This window comes from Herpailurus yagouaroundi, unplaced genomic scaffold (assembly GCF_014898765.1).
Source record: "Herpailurus yagouaroundi ecotype Mexico unplaced genomic scaffold, PumYag 182, whole genome shotgun sequence".
Taxonomy (NCBI): Eukaryota; Metazoa; Chordata; class Mammalia; order Carnivora; family Felidae; genus Herpailurus; species Herpailurus yagouaroundi.
In genome coordinates this window covers 57,920,255-57,941,412 of record NW_024412413.1, presented here as the reverse complement: position 1 = coordinate 57,941,412, position 21,158 = coordinate 57,920,255, and the positions used below count along the sequence as shown (strand labels likewise).

The window sequence follows — 21,158 nt, the reverse complement described above, 5'->3', positions numbered from 1 at the left end:
TATATTAGTTGGGCTCTCAGTCACGATATCTTGCCTTACCAAGGGAAGGAAGAACACATAATGCAAAGTAAGGAAAGCAGTGTCTCTAACCTTAGAATTCATATCTTGAATAGAGGATGAAAAATGGTTAGGATCAAATAACATCCATGTCTTCCTGACTGTTCCATTCTGTAGGTCCTATTCCCCAGGAAACCAGAAATTTCCTAGTTCCTGTCATTTCTAGATCCTGGTTCTTCAAGTTTTCCTTTGATTTGTTGAGTACTCCACTTCCTTCTTTTATTTGTTTGTTTGTTTATTTATAATTCACGTCCAAGTTAGTGGATGTCACCAGTGGACAGGCACACTATATGCTGGCAGCATATAGTGCAATAATGGTTTCAGGAGTAGAATCCAGTGATTCATCCCCTACATATAACACACAGTGCTCTTTCCAACAAGTGTCCTCCTTAATGATCCTTGCCCATTTAACCCAACCCCCCACCTATGACCCCTCCAGCAACCCTGTTTGTTCTCTATATTTAAGATGTTTTGTCTCCCTCCCTGTTTTTATATTATTTTTGTTTCCCTTCCCTTGTGTTCATCTGTTTTGTATCTTAAAATTTCACTTATGAGTGAAGTTATGTTTGTCTTTCACTTAGCATAATACACTAGTTCCATCGATGTTGTTGCAAGTCACATGACTTCATTCTTTTTGATTGCTGAGTAATACTCCAGTGTGTGTGTGTGTGTGTGTGTGTGTGTGTGTGTGTGTGTGTGTGTGTATCACATCTTCTTTATCCATTCATCTGTCAGTGGACATTTCCATACTTTGGTTATTGTTGCTAGCACTGCCATAAACATTGGGGTGCATGTGCCCCTTTGAAACAGCACACTGATATCCTTTGGATAAATATCTAGTAGTGCTATTTCTGGGTCATAGAGTAGTTCTATTTTTAATCTTTTGAGGAACCCCCATACTGTTTTCCAGAGTGGCTACACCAGTGTGCATTCCCACCAGCAATGCAAAAGTGTTCTTCTTTCTCTGCCTCCTCACCAACATTTGTCGTCACCTGGATTGTTAATTTTAGCCATTTGACAGGTGTGAGGTGGTATCTCATTGCGGTTTTGATTTTCATTTCCCTGGTGATGAGTGATGTTGAGCATTTTTTCATGTGTCTGTCAGTCATCTGGATGTCTTCTTTGGAGAAGTATCTATTCATGTCTTTTGCCCATTTCTTTACTGGATTGTTTGTTTTTCTGGGTGTTGAGTTTGATAGGTTCTTTACAGATTTTGGATACTAACCCTTTATCTCATACGTCATTTGCAAATATCTTCTCCCATTCTGTGGGTTGCCTTTTAGTTTTGCTGATTGTTTCCTTTGCCATGCAAAAGCTTTTTATCTTGATGAGGTCACATTAGTTCATTTTTGCTTTTGTTTCCCTTGCCTCTGGAGACATGCTGAGTAAGAAGTTGCTGCAGTCAGGGTCAAAGAGTATTTTGCCTGCTTTTTCCTCCAGGATTTTGATGGCTTCTTGTTTTAGGTTTAGGTCTTTCATCCATTTTGAGTTTATTTTTGTGTATGGTGTAAGAAAGTGGTCTAGGTTTATTCTTCTGCACGTTGCTGTCCAGTTTTCCCAACACCATTTCCTGAAGAGACTGTCTTTATTCCATTGGATATTCTTTCCTGCTTTGTTAAAGATTAGTTGGCCACACGTTTGTGGGTCAATTTCTGGGTTTTCTGTTCTGTTCCATTGATCTAAATGTCTGTTTTTTATTCCACTTCCTTCTAATCAATTCCTTTTGGGGCTTAAGTTGGCAAAAGTTGCTCTCTGTTGTATGCATCCAAAAGTCTTGATATAAACTTAGATTGGTAGTAATGGTAAGAGAATCAAAAAGCCTACTAATGTAATGGATACTAAAAAAAATGACACACTCATAACTTAAATATTTTATTTGATCATCATGCGTATAATATTCATTAGCCAATCTTTGGATTCAGGGTCAAGACCATTTATTTAAGCATAGTTTTATTTCCTTTTGGAATACCCATACCCATAATGCATGTCCTATATTTTCCAATTCCATTTAAAAAAAAATTTTTTTTCAACGTTTATTTATTTTTGGGACAGAGAGACAGAGCATGAACGGGGGAGGGGCAGAGAGAGAGGGAGACACAGAATCGGAAACAGGCTGCAGGCTCTGAGCCATCAGCCCAGAGCCTGACGCGGGGCTCGAACTCACGGAGCGCGAGATCGTGACCTGGCTGAAGTCGGACGCTTAACCGACTGCGCCACCCAGGCGCCCTCCAATTCCATTTTTTAAAGACATTGTGAAACAATCTGAGTACAGAATTCTTATAGATTTTTACAAATTTTCCTGATCATTTATAATTATTTTTATTAGATGTAATTGAACAGGTTTTTTTTTTTGTACTTTAATGAGTCTCTGTAAACTTTCTGCATAATTTTTACATAAACAAAATCCTCTTTTTTTCCTCCTTCATATTTCATATATTTACCAAATGTTTAATTAGATTGTGCAATTATAATAACAACTGGCAAAACAGATTTGGGAACAAATACATTGGACTATTGGTAAGCACATAACTTAGTTGGTGGGGAAAATGCAAGGAACATATCAAAGACAACCTGTCAGTTGATAACATTGAACTTATTTTGGGTATCTGTCAGGGAATTAAAGGGCTATCATTATTCCTTGGATAAGGGCTCCCTTAAAAAACACTTTTATTAAACTCATATTTAACTTTAGAGCCTCCTAAGGAAAATACCTTTTTTTTGTTGTTGTTGTTACTTATTGCATGATACCTCTTCTTGAATTTCACAATTGGAAGATAATGGTGGAGGTGTTAGCTAACACTGTGGTATAATCATACTGCAATGTAGAAGTAAATCGAATCAACATGTTGTATGCCTCAAATTTATACAATATTATATGCCCATTATATTTCAGTAAGCTGGAAAAAAGAAGACAATGGATTATTTTGGAATGAGGTAAAAAATATTTCTTTTGGAAGCATTAATATCCACCATACTAAACTGGTGTTTGGGGAAATATAATTGTAGTTCAACAAATGCAGTTAGTTAGCACTTCTAATGTGATTGACTCTGTTGCTGAATGCAGGACATACATAGATGAATCAGAAGTGGTTTGGGTTTATGCAAAACTCAAAATATAAAAAGGCACCCCAGTTTAATGAGACATTAGAGGATCTGACACGGCCTGTGGCCCTGAGGTGCCCCCAGGTTAGTTGTTTAGAGACAGGATAAGGACACAGGAAACTAGCTAGCTCATTGTCCAAGGTCATTGGTGATTCAGTGTCAATGTGATGGCAGCAGCTAGTCAGTGCTCCAGACGGAGGGATCCGAGATGCCTATTGTGTCATTTATGTAAATTTTACTGTGCATGTGGGGCAGACAGTGAAGGCATGGACATGTAAGTGATCAGACACATAGGCTTCTGGAAAGAGAAAACCAGGGTAATGAGTGGGACACTTAGTGTTGGGAAAAGCTGCTCTATGGAGATGAAATCTCGGCTGAACGGGGAGAGGGAGTCAGTATGTGAAGATTTAGGGGGAAAATGTTTCAGTGAAGGCATCATCTATTGCAGCTGTCTTCATGCAGGATTAATCTTGGAATGTTTAGGGCAGAAAAGCTGGGGTAACTTTCAGGAGGTGCCCGGTTTCTATTTCTGTAGGACAAATAGAATTAGCGAGCTTCTCCTGCTGTGTGTAAATAGGGGACAACCCTGGCCTTTTCTAAGCTCCTCTGGGGAGCCACGGATCCCTGGGCAGTAACATTACTGTGGGGAGCTGAACTTACAACATTAGAATGCAATTTAACACGCCTCTGAGAGGCTGCGTCAGGTAGGCACACTCTCTTGCTTCCCGCATTCCTCAGGCTGTGCTTTGATCCATGTCAATTTTCAGAATAATATAGAGGAAACTGCAGACTCAAATAGGAAACTTCGACTCTATCATTTTATTTTTCCATTTTATGGTTTTTCCCTTCTGTCCGGGCTCTGTTCTGACAAGCCAAGGCTTTTTGGCAAATCAGCTGAAAAGTACACTTAAACAAATGAATATGATTATAGGGATTCAGCCTTCCAGGATTACTCTATTAGAGAACTTGTTTAAACAAACCTACTTTCTCATTCCTGCAACTGACAAAACTGTAGGAAAATCACTCATGGTTGAAAACAAAGTGTAGTAAAGTGCTATGTTATACCGCTGGCTCTGTCAAAGGGAAAATAAACAAACAAATCACAAGCAACAATGTGTTGTGAAAATGATAGGTCAGAGGTTTATTTAAAAAAGGAGAAAATCCAAAAAAAAAAAAAAATCAGATTGACAGTTTGATTCCAAAGGTTGATAATAAATATGAAATAAAAGCTTTATAAAGAACAGCATGCCGTGATTTTCATCTTGACTGTATGGTTGGGTGAATATATAAACAAACAACAGTTTGGGGAAAAATTAGCAACATTGGTTGCTCAATCGAAGAATCCAGATTGACCTACTTAAATTTTTTAAAAATGTTTATTTTTGAGAGAGAGAGAGAACGAACAAGTGGGAGAGAGGCAGAGAGAGAGGGAGACACAGAATCCAAAGCAGACTTCAGGCTCTAAGCCATCAGCACAGAGCCCGATGAGGGCTTGAACTTGTGAGCTGTGAGATCATGACCTGAACCTAAGTCAGACTCTTAACCCACTCAGCCACCCAGGCATCCCAGATCAACCTACATTTTTAATTCACATGTTAATCTCTAAGCGAAGGACTGATCTAGATGTTAATGTTCTTGATAGCTTGGTTTAAAAACAAGGTAAGTAAAAACTTAGTCATCAAAAGTTTTCTTGGCAAATATGGAACCAATCAACAGTGGATAGAGTTGATGGTTTGGAAAGACTTAATGAAAACTATATTCAGGGCGACCGTGTGTTCCGGGATGTCGATGATAGCCCCACTTCATACCTGTTGTGCCAACACAATCACTAGCAGCAGCTTCCTTTCACTCTTAAAAGTGTTTTGCTGCTTAGAGCACATCCTGAAAGTTAACAGTCCTCCCCAGGATGGAATCTGTCTGGCTGGCAACTTTGCCTTTCACTAGAATTTCGGTTTGCGCTTCATCCATTCATTCACAAATATTTCTAGGAAGTGCAATACCAGATATTTTTCCAGTCATGAAATTGCAAAAAAGAATAAGAAACAAGTATACCTCTCAAGGGGTTCGGAATATATAAGGATCAGTATAGGGTGGACATAAATTGTTTTTCTCAATTCAGTGCAATGAGCTTTAATGACAACATATTGTGTATTTAAGTGCTGACCAGGTCCCCAGGGAAAGAGAGGTGAGCAAGACAAGGTCTACGTCTTTAAGAAGAAGTCGTTGCTGGTGGATCTACTTGCTTCCACGTTTTTAATGTAGAGTCTCCACTGGCTTCCCATTTCACTTGGAATAAAATCTGAGTTCCTTATCATGGTCTTGAAGCCCTGATCTGGACTCTGCCTGCCTCTGTGACCTTATTTCACACTACTTTCTCTGTGGTTCACTAAGCTGCAGACTCTGCCTTTCTTTGTGGTCCAGGCATGGTCTGAGCTCATCTTGGACTCAGGGGGTTTGCACTTGCCATTTTCCCTCTCTCCTTATAAACCCCTTCCCCCAGTCATTCTGTGGCTGGCTCCTTTGCATCTTTGGTGCCCAGGCTCCAAAGTGATGTCTCCCCTCCCTCTGCCCCGTTTTACCTTTTTTTTCACAGCCTTTATCATCCTCTGAAAATAATTTTGAAGTATGTGTTGCTTTTTTGTGCTATCTTCTTTTGATAAAATGTAAGTAGATTATTGGCTGTCTTGGTTACCCCCAAATCCTTGTACCTAGAGCAGTGCCTGGCATAGTAAGTGCTCAGTAAATGTTTCTGAGAGAATGAATAAGTACTTAGCGACTCTTTCTTTCCTTGGGTTAACGCTAACGTCTCACAATTCAACAAGCATTCTTAAAAGCCTTTTTCTTGCTTCTTTGACATGATTCTTTTTGCACTTTGAGTCCTGGAGCTCCTTATTCTTAGTCCATTCTCTTGACAAGAGTTATTTTGTGTCGCTTGCACCAACACACCAGTGTTGACTTTTGAAGCTCACACAGGTACAGAACCGCTCAGGCTGTTGCCTTCTGTGCCTCCCTGTTCTAATAAAATACAAACCTGAGAAGATTTTCGGTTATTTCTCTTGCTTCTTTTCATATCTGGGGAGTGAATGCCAATCCGTTTCAGTCTGAAGGGTCAGTGAGAGATCTGTGGGCTTGTGCCTGGCAGTGGTGGGGCTATGTTTGGGATTAGAAGACAATACTCCTAATCCAGTGTAAACAGGCAAATATTTTCAATATTTAGTCCTGTAATGATGACAGTTTGTCCATTCCCTTTGAAAAAGGGACTGTTGAAGTAGGTGAGAGATGCCTCATTTGTCCTTAGTTCACAGTCAGTTGGTCAGTGAGGAGATCAAGCCCGTACTGCAAGCTGCATGACCCTCCTACTTCAACCAAGGACAGTAGCCAGAACTACTTATTTGAATTATACATAAGCTTCGCTTATTCTTTTACATAGAATGGTCTTGTATTTACTCTAAAATCAACAATTCAACTCCTCAATGAAATGCTGTAGACCTGACTGGAGATAAAAGAGGGTACGATAATTCAAGTGTGGTGCCAAACACAGTGTCTTGAATGACAGTGACATGCTTTCTTACATGTTCTCTCAACAATCCGTTGAGGTAGGCAAAACAAAATTAACCCATTCCTAAGCTTCAAGGGTTGAAGGCTATTGGGCCAGAAAATGGCAAAGCAAGAAGAGCTTATTTCACATCTTCTGAGGCCAGCCCACTGTGATTTCCATTACGTCATACTTTGAACGTCCTTCCCACCTTCTGGGTATATTTCACTTGTGTACTTCACTTTATTTTCAGCTAATCTTTTCTCTTGAATGGGACCAGTGCAGCAATTTTTACTTCATGTCTCATCTTATTAATCATTTACACAGAATCTATTGGCAGCTGATCACATTTGGAATAAACACAAGGAGTGCCATTTGTGTTTTTAGAGTAGAAGATACCAACAGGGGATTGATGTGGGAGAATTTGTGTTGGCTGAAATGCCCATGAAGAATAAAGGAGGATAGGAGGAGGAGTAGACAGGGATAGCAAGAGTACACAGGTCTGACATCTGTGAAAGAGAGAAAGATGGAAAGATTGGGTTGGAAGAGCCCAGGCCATAGTGCAGTTCTGGGAAATTTTGACCAGGTCAGTGGGGAATTCCTGCACCAAGTCTTCTCTCCCCTCCCCTTAGCGTAGGGATTGGCAAACCATGGCCCAGGAGAAAATCCAGCCTACCACCTGGTTTTGTAAATAATGTTTTATTGGAATATAGTCACACCCATTCATTTACATATCATTTATGGCTGCTTTCATGATAAAATGGCAGATCTGAGTTGCTGCAACAGAGAATGTATGGCTGGAAAAATTTTAAAAATTTATTATCTGACTCTAGAGAGAAACATTTATGGATCTTTGCTTTCAAGTAATATCATGTGGGAATGGCCCATTATGGTACCCTCATCATGATTAGTTACTGTCTAGAATAGCCGTAAGAAAATGTGGTCTCAGTGCAAATGCTGCTTCTGGGTGGACCCAGAAGGCTTTTAATGAGCTCTGTTTCTCATAGCCGGTTCTCATACAGGGAGATTGTTGTGGGGCATTACTTTGGCTGCTACACAAGAAGATCTTAAATAGCCATTAATTAAATATTTTGGTTGGAGATGGGATCTCCAACACGTTGCATTGGAAATGCAGAGAGACTTTGGGACTACAAATCCTTAAGCATTTACTATGTGGTCCTTTACCAAAAAAGTTTGTCAAGTCCTGGTCTAGATAAAAAATATTGTTTATCCTACAAGGGAGGTGCCTAAATTACAAAGACCCTTGGACAATGCCGGGATTAGGGGCACAAAGTCCAGTGCAGTAAGAAAAAAATCCATGTATAACTTTTGACTCTCCAAACACTAATAGCCTACTGTTGACCAGAAGCCTTACCAATTACAAAAATAGATTAACACATGTTTTGTGTGTTATGTGTATTATATACTGCATTCTTACAATAAATAAGCTAAAGTGAAGGAAATGTTATTAAGGAAATCATAAGGGAGAGAAAATGCATTTCCAGTACTGTCTATTTATTGAAAAAAAAAAAAACTGTATATAAGTGGGCCCGTGCAGTTCAAACCCATGTTGTTCAAGAGTCAACAGTAATAATCTGCTTTATAAAGCGATTTCTTCTAAGACTGCCCAGCAAGAATTCTTTTTCTAGGATAGGACTTAATCAACTCTGTTTTAGTTGATAAAGTTGAGTTGCTGAGGGATGTGCAGATGCTGGAGGGAATGATGCATGGTCAGAAGAGGGGGGACCTTGTCCAGTATTGGCAAGTCATTACCTTTGTGGTCTCAGTGTGTCATGTCCCCTCTAGGCTTCACATGTTCCATTGGTAAAATGTGAGGTTGAGACTAGAGGGCTTTAATTCCTTCTACTTCTAACCACATGCAGTTTAGGAAATTTAGGAACTTTGGACAGAAGCAGCAGCTGGGCCTCTAGTAGACTGACAGGGTGACCAGGACCCAGCACTGATGGGAGGTATTCTCTACCTGGCATGGGGAATACTCTAGCAGGGGAGATTTGAAATCTGGCAATAACATAAATTGTTCCCTTTTTAAATTTCCCAATAAGCAAGGTTTCATCTGTGGAGATGTTTGAGTACATGATACTGTGGTCCATCAGGTGGAACCATTCAGCAAAGCAGCAAATGGCAGGGCATCCTCAACCAGCTTGGCTGGGGGTTGCAGCAGGGCCCTTGTGCTGGGACATAGAAGAGAGGTTTTCTTCCCACTTACACGTTCTGCTCCGTCCTGTTGGAGGAAAACGATAGGAATATATATGTTTATTACCTGTGTGTGTGTGTGTTTGTGTGAGTGCGTGTGGGCGTGTGTGGCGGTGTGTGTAGGGGAGGAGATAAACCCCAAAGCAGCTCAGAAAACACCACTGACTCTATGAAACCCACATACTACAGGTTTTGTATGTGTGTAATGTAAATTCTACTCGCTTCACCTTCAGATATAGCTCTTTGGTAACAGTATTAGTGTCAGATACTACATATTCCCAGGAGGGCTGGGAGGGGTTCATAAGAAGAGAGGACAATTCTTCCAGTAATATTATGTGTGGGGTTGTTAGAAAATAAAAATACAGAGACCCAGTTAAATCTGAATTCAGATAAACAATGAGATTTTAGTGTCAGTGGTGTCCTCTGACAATATTTCTATTGTTTTTGACAACCTTAATTTAATGAGGTCCATTTCCTGGAAGAGGTAATAGGGTGGATTTTAATGCCATATAAAAGAGTTGGAAAAAATGAGTAGATCCTAGGGCAGGGGGAGCCATGTTCATTGTAACACCTGTCTTTACCATCTTTTCTCATCCTCTAGCCAAGTACGTGATATATTTTTTAAAGTGGTAACATAAAAAATAAGCTTTAACTCTACCCTTAGAATTACCAGAATTTATTTGAGGTAACTGCTAGAACTTTAAGTCCAACAGTAACTACAGGGCTGACCCAGACCCATATCAAACACTGTGATAATTGAGTTTTTCAAGTCATAGAGTGAGATGGAAAGCTATATTGTGGCTGAGCTAAGAACATATTCTATCATTTTTTTGGGAAAGTGAACTGTCCTGGAAATACAAACATCTCTTTTTGGACCTTAATCTGAATCCCACTGAACTTACAAAATGTGAAACTGTTTAGTTGAATCAAAGCAACAGTGAGAAATGTCACCCCTAGACCGTTCTTTAGCAGGCAAATAGACATTGATAATACTGTCATTTGGAAGAGTGTGGGCACTAGAGTGCTTTCCTTCACCCATTAAAGAAGGCCACAGTGAAAAAGTGCAAAAACTTTCTGTCATGAGCAAAATAACATTGTAAACTTCCTTTTTCAATACTTTCCCCTATTATTGTTCATTGTAAGTTTGTGCTTATGCCAGCACGATTTTGACAAGCTTCAAAGTATCGGCAACTATAATTGTAGGATTCCTTTCTTAATAAAATAAAATTTGTTCTCCATCGGGGGGTAGGGAGTTGCTGGTCCTAAAGAATCATGATGAAGATGATGTCAAAAGCAGAGCAATTTAACTGAGTTTCATCCCTTAAGTTGCACAGAGATATTAACTAGAAAGTTAACCTTCACAAGGTTAGAAGCTGCTGGCAAAGTTCCTAAACACTGAAACCTTTTGAGATCTTTAGCTCTTTTTTTTCCCCACACAACATTTCTCTTCCTTTTATCCAATAACTCTTGTCCCAAGGCACATTCTCCCTCCAATTCCCTATCCCTTTATTGGCATGCAATTAGCCTCATAATTGACCCACATTGTGCTTAACATGGGGACTCTAATTTCTCATTTCTCATCAGATGTTGCTTTAAAAAAATTATATTCTCAGCTCATCCTATCGTCTTCTCAACGTAAAGTCTGGCTGGCTTTTTGAGATAATGTTCAGGACATATCTGTCTGTTTCGTTGTGTTATTCTGCCATCTTCCTTTCTCTGTCACAGCTGGCCAGTGTTTCAGTTATCAGTCAGTTATCTGTCGCTGCATAGGAAATCACTCCAAACTTTGCGGCATTGAACAACAACTTTTTTATTATGCTCACTGACTTTGTGGGTCAAGAATTCAGACCAGAAACAGAGGATGTAGTTTATCTCTGCTTTAAGGTGTCTGAGATTCAGCTGGGAAGGCTCAGACAGTGGGGAGTGACTTGAATAGCTGATGGCTGGAATCATCTGGAGACTTCTTCACACATATCTGGTGCCTGGGCTGGGCTCCCTTACATGTTGGGCTTAGCTGGGGCTCTCAACCAGAATAAATACATGTGGCTGTTCATGTGCTTGAGCTTTTTCAGAGCATAGTGACCTCAGGGTCGTTGTACTACTTACATGGCAGCTTGGGACTGTAAGAGCAGGTGCTCCAGTAGCAAAAGGCAGACGCTGCAGGACATGTTATGACCTAGCTTCAGAAGTCACATGGAATTACTTCCCTTGTGCTTTATTGATTAAGGAAGTCATAAGCCTGCCCAAATTGAAGGGCAGTGGGCATAGATATCATCCCTTGATGGGAGGAATGTTCAAGAATTTATAGCCATGTGTTAGGACTGTCATACAGCAGCAGATGTTAGATAGGTTTCTTATCTATGTGGAAAGCCTAGAGTCAGCTACAAAGGGGATCCTAGAAATTGCTCATCCTAGATGTTGCTTATATGAAGATAGTAAGCTAAAGATGCATTGAATTTTTGAATGACAGGCAGGGAGTGGAACACACACACACACACACACACACACACACACAGGAAGATATTTAAGAGTACCGGAGATAGAGAGACAGACATGCTTAAAAAGGAGGGTCCAAGGCCTCTGGAGGATGTGCTTCAGGGAATGTATGTACCTCTGAAATGGTTGGAAACATTTTGTATGTGTATTTTTGGGAGCATTTTGTTCTTGTGTGTGTGTGTGTAGTATATGAAGTCTTTCACCTCCAAAAGTTTAAGAAATACCAATTTGAGGCAAGAAAATGGAGACTAGAGTTGTGTGAGGGAAGATGTTGTGCATATTTCATATCAGGGGAATGATTTTGTGAGATGTTGAAACTAAAATAGGTAAATCAGGCAGGTTGGGTGGAAGTTTTGACGCATTGGTCCACAGACTCAGGTATGCCAGAAATAGTGTACTTAAAATTTTCTGTGCATCAGTTTAAATCTCGTTCTAAATCCTCACTCTGCTGAGCTCCCAGCCCCTCACACCAACCCTGCTGATGTGCCAATGATTTGCAGTTCTATTCACAGCCAGACACAAGGTCGCCTGATGTTTGGTCCTTATTGGTCATTAACCGAGCATTTGTGATCTTATGCCATGTGGTTTCCTCAGGTTCAGACATCACTTCTAGGCCATGGTTAGAGCCAAGAGTCCTTGAGAGGTTGGGAATTGGCCGCTCAGGAGTCAGTGAACTATGGTAGTTTTTCCTCTAATATCTTGCCATTTCCCATAAACAGGGAAATCTTGTGACCCGTCGACCTTCATCTTCGGTCCACTTTGAGGTGAATTCATCATTTTCTCTCAACCTGTCAGAATCATATTCCCCTCTTTTCTCCTCCTATTCACCTGGCACAATATCGTCAACAATCTAGGGCTTTTCTGAAAACAGAAAGAGTAGATGACTTCCAGGAACTTCTGTTTTCTATTCTGTTACTCTCCTGTGGTAATGAAATGCAAAGCCTTCTACCTGCTAGAAATGGGGATGGAAGAAAGATTAGAGACAAGAAAATAAAGATTATTATCTCAAAAACATGTCTGCTACTTGAGTCCTACTTCATTGGTAGGTGGTAGTGAAAATCTTTTGGCCTTTTATTTATGCTTATTGTCTTATGAACTCAAAATGGCCATTCAAGACATAGTGCCCACATTCCAACAATCTATGTATCGCCTGTGTTAACCCTAGGCGATCTTCTTGGTTTATCTCAGGTTCACTTGCATAAAGCACTATAATTTGGTAATCCCAAAGCTATCATATCACCATAGAATCTCAGAATTTGAAATTCGAATGTAACCTTACCTTGTACTTCATGTCTCAGGTTAAGGAAAAAAAAGTCTTCATACCCTGAGAAAAGAGACAAACAAGCAAAACCAGGGCTACTCTGTCTAGTGCTATTTCCTAAAGCGTTTGAAATTTTGATTGCTTTTATGTAAGTCATTGATGCTTTGGTTCTGAATTTTCCTTTCCTAAAAGAAGACAAAGGTCCAATCCCTGCTTTGCATGAACTATACTTCTAGCATTTCTAACGATGGTCATCCAGGCTTGCCACTTCTGAGGTGGAGAATTCACCACTGCTAAAAAGGCCTCTAACAATTTTGGTCCACTCCCATCATTAGAAAATTCTTTTCTTATATTGAGTGAAATTTGTTTCCTTGCAACTTCCATACATTACCTTGGTTTTGTCTTCTATAATATAAGCAAACTTAGTCTTTCTTATTTATTTGGTTCTTTTCAATATGTGAGGACAGTAATATAAACTTTTTCTTTAAAAGAATCTTCTTTTCTGCCAATGAAACAGTTACTTCCTTCAACTAACTTACTTCTCAAATAAGGTGACTTCCACAACTGTGCTTGTCTTGGGCATTCTGTTACAGATGTAACAGCTAGCTCACAGATTTGTCTCTCCCATGCCCCTGCTCCCTAAGGTCGAGGACTCTGCCTCTTGTTTACCACCATGTTACTGGTGTCTAATGTGATTCCTGTAGGTACTCAATAAACGTGAATTGAATTAATGAGACTACAAAGTATAGTACTTGGAAATAACGTACACTGGTTGCCGATAAACAATTTCAATATTCTATCTTAAGCTTCCCTATACTTTCCACATTTTTTACAATGGGAAGGTATTGCTTTTGTCATCTGAAAAGTAAAACAACAGCACAACCGTATTTTTTCACGTGTTGTACAAGACTGGATATGATATTTCAGATATAATTGACTAATGCAGACCCTTGTGGAGTTATTACTTTCCTTGTACTCTTGCTGTACTACTTCTGTAGCTGTTTAGTGTTGCCTTAACCTTTTCCAACATGGCTCATTCAAAACATTTGATTTGTGTCTGTTTTGTACAAACCACCCTGATAGGTCTCAGGCAGCTTGCTCTGCCGCTATCTTGAGTGGAGCTTGCGGTTGTCATACCTGTAGGTATTTTGCATGAGGGAGGAAGTGTGGGGAAAACACAATCATCTCTATTGGTCAAGTTATCCTCATCCTCAGATTGTGAGTTCCTTCAAGTGGAGCTCTTTTTTCTTGGTCACTTTTGAACTGTGTGCTTGTCACAGAGTCTTCAAGAGATGAATGCATCTTGAACATCAAGTAATCTTACTCAATTTTCTGTCCTTTGAAAATAGAATATGCTTCTTGACAAATAAAACTGAGTGCAGCACTTTTCTAACACCTATGAACACTGTAACATCTTCCTACACCAGGAAGGTGATCATAAACTTATGCTTTCTTCTTTCTACTGGTATTTAAAAATAACTTCCCCACATGGAAAATATGAAATAAAAGCTTCAAGAGGGCAAATATCATTTTCCCAGAGTTTGGCACACAGCCTAGAACTGTGCCTAGTATTTATTTAATGCATTATAATAGCTAATATTTGCAGCAAGCCATCTACACAGAGCCCTTTACTTGCATTTTTTCATTGAATATTCTCAGTAACATAACAGATATTATTTTACCTAAAGGGGTTCTACTATTTGATCCATTTTATTGATGAGAAAACTGGCTTAGAGTAATTAAGTAGGTTATGGACATCAGATGCCCAGTGAGTAGTCATTTGAGCCAGGATGTGAATCCAGAATCTCAATATCAGGAGGTGACTTCTTACCCACATGCTTCAGTAGTATCTTAGGTAATTGAATGACTAAAACACTTTATATCATTCTGGACTATGACCTTCCTAGTACCATTTATACTGTCCATTTCTGCTTATTTACCTTGACTTCTAACTTTTTACCTTCAGGAATGAGTTCAGTACATTCCAGGAATGACAGGAAGGCCAGTGTGGCTAGAGCATCAAGAACAAAAAGGAGATGTGTGGGGGATGGGATTGGAGAGAAACATGAGGGCCAGAGCACAGAACCTTTGGAGAACTTTGAATTTTATGTAAGCAAAATTGAAAGTCACTGGAGGCTTTTTAAGTTAGATCTAATTGGATTTAAACATTGTGTTTGCTGTTGTAGATGGGGAGTAGTTGGGGCAAGAGGAGAGAATGGAGAGTTGGTGCGGCCACAGTAAGGATGATGAAAGTGCATGGAATTAGAATGCATTTTGCAGGTAGAGGGCTTAATAGATGTTTGTTGAATTAATGAGTCTGTGATGTGTATAAAACACTCAGCAAGTGTTGGTGTGTAGTTATTGGTGTATAGTAAGTTCCCAGTCAGTGGTGGTGGTGATTATAATCATCATTATCCCTCCACTTCTGACAGATGACATGACAGTATTAACAGTCATGACTGATCAACTTCCTACTCTGTACTTTATCCTTGTTCCTTTAGCCCTTGCTTCTTACTCTACAGAAGCTACTCTCTTAACATCACACCCAAACTGTTGAAATCAGTGTAATTTTATTTTTCTTTCCCTGATACCTCCCTGAGTCTGACTTCCTGCCCCTTGAAAGGCCTTGACACCTGGAATGATATACTCTTCTAATTCTTCTTGCACATCTCTTGGGGTTCTTTCTCTGTGGCTCCTTTTTCTCCTCCTGCCCTCTCAGAATAGAGGTTATCCAAGAATCTGATCTTAAGACCTTCATTCTTATATGCCAGGTCCAGAAGACCAAATCCTCATCTCTGACCCTATTTCAAGGTTAGTTCTTCATTTCCAGTTGATACCTTTTTCTTCCAAAGTCATGACTTAAAACTAGAAGAAGGGAGGGAACTTCATCTGTGTCCTTCAGTTTGCCACTGAACTTTATAAAATATATATAATTGGAAACCTAGGGAGGCATGCAAAACATAATTTATCAAGGATAGATTCTTTTAGAGAACTAAATTTCTGTTGAGGGAATTAGGAAAGAGTTTTCAATTTGGCCTAAAATATCCATTCCTAAAATTAATCTTATATGTGCTTTTTTTGGGCTAGCCTATATGATATTCATTTTTACATCTTGAATAATTCATGTACCACTGACCAGCACAATAAAATATCTCATTTTAAGCATCTATCTACATTTCCTAACTCAGCTCTCAATTCTAATTACTGTACTACTCACTTTCTGTTTTTCGATGGGAAGAGGAATCCTACATAGAACTGAACAACAGATAATGAACTCCATTAAGTGGGGCTGACTGAGTGAGGCTTACTAAGAAGATTTAAGCACAAATTGAATTTTCTTTCTTGAGTTAGACATTTCATAAACTCTTAAATGGGCAAAAGTTTATGCATAGATTTGGCAGACTTTGAGGTGGGGGACATACACTACTATCTTCCTTTCTAATCTCAGGGGCTCTCTGTGATCCCTTCCTATTGGATCCTGGCACACACTTCTTTTCTAAACTATGTTGTTCCTAATTAAGATGGGTTTTGGAAAAGGGAAAGGGAAGAGCTGGTTGGGTGGCTTCCCCATTCTCTTGTAGGCTAGCACATGTTCTTCTAGTACCATGGGGCAAAAATTCTGCTATATTTAATGATTTGGGAGATTCTCAGAGCATTTCTTTTTTTTTTTTTTTAATTTTTTTTTCAACGTTTTTATTTATTTTTGGGACAGAGAGAGACAGAGCATGAACGGGGGAGGGTCAGAGAGAGAGGGAGACACAGAATCGGAAACAGGCTCCAGGCTCTGAGCCATCAGCCCAGAGCCTGACGCGGGGCTCGAACTCACGGACCGCGAGATCGTGACCTGGCTGAAGTCGGACGCCTAACCGACTGCGCCACCCAGGCGCCCCTCTCAGAGCATTTCTGAGAGACTCTTAGGGGATATAAAATACAGAGCTTTGCTGGAGAGAAGCAGGGAGAAGGGAAGCTATTCTTGTAGTCTACTCTTCAGATTTCTGCTTTGGACACAAATTTCAGGTTCCAGGCTGAAAACCTTGCAGTAGATGAGGGGATCAGGCAACTTTTGGGTTTCTCCAAAAGCATACAGGCTGTACACAGTGGAGGCCTATAAAGGAGTATCCCCCATGGCATCTGGATCAGGGCCTCACACATATTGAACCCTTCATCATGGTGGAATAAATGAGCAAATGGGAAATGGCTCTTTTTACTTTGATTTTCAGAAACATTGAGGATGTCAATGCTTACTGGTCCTGAGTTGATTTGTATTATAGTCAATAATTAGAAAGTGATGGAATTGGAAGGAACAAGACTGCACTTTTTTCTTCTATCTCAATTGACAAGATATTCAAAATGCTCCATTATAAGAATTCCTAGCTTCCAATGTCCTCTCTATTAGATCCTTCCATGAGAAAAAGTAACTGTTTAATGTTGTTTTTTCTTTTTATCCCCATTTCCTATTCCTATCCCCCTACCTGCTCTTCAGTTTATAACGATGTTCATATTTTCTGTGATCTTTTTGCTTCTATATTTTATAAAATATGAGTTATGTTGTGTGCATTAATTATAATTTACATGGTATTGAGCTACACTGTTATTATTATTATTTTAACTCTTTTTCTGTGAAGACTATAATTTACCAGCTAGCTGGGTAAATATCCAATCCATAATCTTTAAAATTAAAAAAAATTTTTTTAAATGTTTATTTACATTTGAGAGAGAGAGAGAGAGAGCGAGCGAGCCTGAGCAGGGGAGGGGCACAGAGAGAGAGAGAGGGAGACATAGAATCCAAAGCAGGCTTCAGGCTCTGAGCTGTCAGCACAGAACCCAATGTGGGGCTTGAACTCATAAACCTTGAGATTATGACCTGAGCCAAAGTCGGACGCTTAACCGACTCACCCACCCAGGCACCCCTCAGTCCCTAACTTTTAATGCTACCCGGTCCTCTATGGGGGACATCCATCACATTTGATCTATTCACTCCTCAGTAGGATCCTCAGATTGCCTATGATTTCCTGCTCCAAAAGTGGTATTGTGGCAAACATGCTGGTACCTTTCACTCTCCTGATGTATATGATAATTTTGCGGAGCATACATACTCAGAAGTGGGATTAATAAGGCATACGTGCAAAATTGTATATTTAACTTAACTGCAGCCACTTTCTCTCCAGAACGCGTCCCTAGTCTGTCTTCCCAAGCAGTTATGAAAGCTCCTTATGCTCTGTGTTTCTGACAGCTTGGAATTATCCAGCTCTGCACTTTTTGCTGGTCTACTGGATAAAAAGTGATATTCCATTATTGCTTTAACTTAGGTTTTAAAACTGAGTATGTTTTTACTAATGTCTCTTTTTATATGTTGACTTTTTGTGTTTCACCTTCTGTAAATTGTTTTCTTTGCTTATTCTCTGTTAGGGTTTCTGTATTTTCCTTGTTGAGTACAGGAAACTCTTGTCATTTTTAGATATTACAATACCTTTTCCAAATCTGTCATGTCTCTGTTAACTTGGTCCATGACATGTTTTGTTGAAAAAAATCTTTAATTTTTGTAAAATGAAATTAATGTTTTTGGCCTAACATTTTATACCCTTGGGGTAAAGAGCTTTATTAAAGTTTTATTAAGGTAATATTTTTATGACAATAAAAAGGGACAGAGAAAGTGTTTTTTGATAGTTTTATGTCAAACAACATTTCTGCAGAGTTGAACATGAATGTCTTCTAATAGCACTAGGATTCTGCATTACTATGAGTAACTGAAGGTTTCTGTAGACCTAGGTAGACAATGAGGTTTGCTTGTGGCATGTGTGTTAAAGAGCTCTCATACCTAAGTGGAGAGGCTTTTTGAAGAAGAATCTTATTCCCGGCAAACTCTAGCTATTTGGCTCAGGGTTTTCTGGCAAAGAAGCTTGGACCTGCCCAGGAGCTGAAGAATTTAAATGCCATTTTGTCCTCCATTCATCCTCCACTGAGAAACTTTTTCTAATCAATTCTTTTTAAAAATAAATGAGAGAAAGACTGTACTTTGAAGCCACAATGGTTTATAATTATTAAGTTTTTTATTTTCCTTTTTTTGACCAATTATTGTGGACTAAATATTTGCATCTTTCCCTCTCCAAATTAATATGTTGAAATCCTAACCCCCAATACGATAGTATTATTAGGAGGCAGGGTCTTTGGGAGGTAGTTAGGTCATAGAAGTGGAGCCCTTATGAATGGGATTAGTTCCTTATAAAAGAAACCCTAGAAAGCTTTCTCTTGCCCTCCCCATCATGTGAGTGTATAACCAGAAAATGACTATCCACAATCCACAAGAGAATTTTCACCAGATCCTGACCATGCTGGCACCCTGATCTTGGAGTTACAGCTCCCCAGGCTATGGCATTCTAAGCCTGAACTGAGTAAAATACCAGTCATTACAATTAGTGAGAAAGATGTAGCTTGGTCCCCAAGACACTAGATAGTGAATAAGTTCAAGCTTTACTCATAGTTGCAATGCATTTGGAGGTGTAGTAGATTGAGTCATGACCTCCCCAAATTTATATCCACTTGGAATCTCAGAATGTGACCTTATTTAAAAATAGGACCCCCGTATATATGTAATCAGTTAAAGTTCTTCAGATGAAATAGCCCTGGATTCAGGGTGGGCCCTGGACCCAATTATTTCAGGAGAGGAGAGGACACAGAGATACACATAAGGAAGGAGGCCAACTGAAGATGGAAGTAGAGATTGGAGTTACGTGGCTGCAAGTCACTGAATTCCAGGAGCCTCCAAATGCTGGACAAAAAGGAAAGATTCTTCTCTTGAGGCTTCAGAGAGAGCATGGACCTGCTGAAATCTTGAGTTTGAACATCAGGCCTCTATAAACGTTTCTATACGTTTATACCACTTAGTGGTATAAACCACTAAGTCTGTGGTAGGTTGTAACATCAGCCTTAGGAAGTTAGTGCAGGTGGAGTGATGATATGTCTGTTTTTCAGGTTGCAGATGTCCAGTGGTTACTGGTACCTGGAGGATCAGGTCCAGAATGAGGAGACTGGAAAGACCTCTGGGGAACCTTCCTGCTAAGAAAGTTGTTTTTATTAGTTATTGTCACTCAGAAAGTTGCCTGGTTTGATGTAAAGACTCTGACACTCAAGGTCAGTCCAAATAATGGACTAATTTTCCACCCTATAAATCTGAGACTATTGCCATGACAACTCAAGTTTCACCTCATGCTCCAGGCATTCCATGTGGCAGATAATCTCCAGTATCCTCTCTTCATAGAAACCCTTCCTTTCCCTTAATCTTAGGGGCATGTAAATGGGCAATGGAGGTGAGGAGGGGAAGAGTCAGGGGGATAAGCCTCACCTGAATCTTGGTGAGAGGGTTTATCCAGCAGAGGCCCCATGAACACCATTAATTTATGCAGTAGTTCTTTGTTGAGAGGTTTGTGTATGCCAGGCACTGGAGAGGCACTGGAGAGAGCTGACTTCTGGCTTGATGTTCTTCTCAGGTTTTCTCCTCAGATCCATGTGATTGATGTGAATGATTGCTAAGCATTTCTAAGGTTGAATCTTCTCTATGTGAGGTGTCTCTGTACAAAATGATGCCCTGGGCTTTGGTGATAGCCCGATGCTTCCTTTCTGTGACCTCAACAAACCATGCTCTGAATCTAATCTTTTCACTCCTTTTTGTGGCCTTTTGGGTGTGTGGGGCTCATCTGTCCCCATGGCATACAGCTTTCTGTCTCTCATGTCACAACCTCAGGTGAGGGGAAGTTACAGACCTTTGAGAGCCAGCTGAATTTTAATATTTTCCACCCAGTGTCTAGGCTAGGTACCTCTATCTCCTTGATTCGTCTCTATGGTAACAAGATTCTCTTGGAACCTGACAATAATGTCTCAGGATTATAAACTCTAACACATTACTGTATACTTTAGGAGTTTTTTCTTGGCCACCACTCTCAAGGTTATTTCTAACTCTTTGGCAAAGATGCAGACACCAGAAGGATATTGCTGTTACTGAGAGACAAGTGTGCCAAAAAGTAGAAACTGCAGCATTATGGGAGGCAAAGCAGATATGACTTAATTAGATACATATAAGTAAAGAGGGGAAATTGAGATATTCACTGTCCAGGAGAGGAAACTCATAGTGGGGGAGCAGTGAATGTGAGGAAAATATTTTATTACTGGATGAATGATCTCAGCTGAAAAAGTCTGGGTGGCATTGAGCTGGCTTGGATACCTCCAGGCTTGGGTGAGCCCAATGCTAAGGGTATTACAGGGATGTTCAGTCACACAGACTGGGTCTCCAAATAGGCCTTTCAGAGTCACATTCCATTTGTGGAGAGTAGATCTTGGGTCCTGTTCGTCTCGGGTTTTCTCTTCAGATCCATGTGATCCATATGAGTGATTGCCAAGCATCTTTAAGTTTGCCTCTTCTCTACATGAGGTGCCTCTTTGTACAAAACGTCCTGGGCTTTGGTTCATCCACTGTCAGGTCCTTTAGATGTGGTGGGA

The 21,158-nt window shown here is 39.9% G+C and overlaps 1 long non-coding RNA gene across 1 annotated transcript; it reads left to right on the top strand.

Annotated features, from left to right (window-relative positions):
• The first annotated feature begins 356 nt into the window (after window positions 1-356).
• On the top strand, window positions 357-17,999 carry LOC121041088 (uncharacterized). The gene is made up of 3 exons (XR_005795560.1): window positions 357-525; window positions 2,423-2,427; window positions 17,989-17,999. It is a non-coding gene; the product is annotated as an uncharacterized LOC121041088 (long non-coding RNA).
• Window positions 18,000-21,158: the final 3,159 nt, after the last annotated feature.